We start from the raw sequence: 1,519 nt of genomic DNA, 5'->3' as shown, positions 1-1,519 counted from the left end.
CCGGACAATGACACAACCCTCCAGCGCCTAGTGTGCAGAAAGCCCCAGACCGAGCAGGGATGCTGCCCAGAATAACGCCTGACAAAAAAAAAAAAAGTATTGTCTTGAGATTGAGCATATAGAAGAGGAAACGCTTAGAAATAAAAACTATAAAATACGAGTTCTTGTTCTTTATCTCTTTTTCATTATTGATTGGGCCAGCTTTCTCTAAAGAAAAGAAGCTAGTCAGGCACCGTCAGAGATGTCACAAGTTAGGGGAGGGGGCCTGCGAGTTGTGCCACGTGACCCGAGCCAGCACATTAGGTGCGCGCGAACTCAGAAGCACGTGGGCAGCGCCGGGAGCAGTGCGCGCGGTGCTCGGATTTAGTCACGTACCTCCGTTGTGGGCACCAGCGTGGCTTGCTGACTCCAGCACTAAAGAGCATTTCTCAAGTTTATTGGATTATTAACTTTCGTTTTCTGATAGAGTAGCGTTAGAGAACATAGCTTGATCTGGCCTTCGGGAACGTAGCTAAGGAATTTTTTTCTGCAAGTTCTTTCGCGAACCCCCTGTGTGACACTTGTGTGAATACTTGTTCTTTAATGTAATCAATTTGTGTACATCATCCAGGTAGCTGAGATGTCACAACCGCATAGCAAAAATAAGTCCTCTGTTTACCCGCCGAAGTTTACTTTAATTTACATAAGTTGAATACTATCATAGGAGGCTGCAACATGTTAATTCAAAATACGCTGTTATAGTTTCCTCATTTCTGTCATTACCTAAAAGAGTATCTTGAGATTTGAAGGGACACGTCTTGTAATACTGTGATGTCGTGTGTCAAATAGGATTCCGGTAACAATTTGCTAATAGGCAGTGTACCTTTCATTCAGAGGTGGGGTGGTGTGTGTGTGTTTTAAGTAAATTCTATCCCACTGTGTGTGTGTGTGTTAAGTAAATTCTACCCCACTCCCCCAAAGGTGAGGCTACAACTCAGGATCCTTAGATCAAAGTTGCATACTGCTCCACAACTGAAGCAGCCAGGTACTCCCAGAGAATATATTTCAACCATCAGGATATAAATAGATAACCCCTTGTTCCCAAAAAGTTTCAGATCTGGCTTTGGTGATATGAACTGTACAATTAAATAATGCAAATACTTGTTAATCTTGGGTGTTGGGTCCGCAGGCTCCGGGAGTGCTGGAGGAACAATAGAAATGACTGGCGGCTCCGGAGGCTCCAGGAGTGCAGGAGGAGCAATGGAAATGACCGCCGCCGGTCCCGCCGTCTGCCAGCCTAACCCCCCCCCCCCCCCCCCCCCCCCGCCCTTAACCCTTGACTCTTCCTCCAAAAGGATGTATGCCCCGGTCACCGCTCCATAGGTAAGCCGATACCTATGCAGGAGACAGATAAAAGACCCCCGCCAACTCCCTCCCAGTGCGACTTCCCCCACTCTGCTTTCCAGAGTCGCGGAACCTTGCCCGAGGGTGCCCACCTCCTCCCGTCGCAACTTTCCTGGCTCCCCTTCTCCTGAGCCCT

This window comes from Lutra lutra, chromosome 14 (genome assembly GCF_902655055.1).
Source record: "Lutra lutra chromosome 14, mLutLut1.2, whole genome shotgun sequence".
Taxonomy (NCBI): Eukaryota; Metazoa; Chordata; class Mammalia; order Carnivora; family Mustelidae; genus Lutra; species Lutra lutra.
This window is presented reverse-complemented; position numbering follows the sequence as displayed.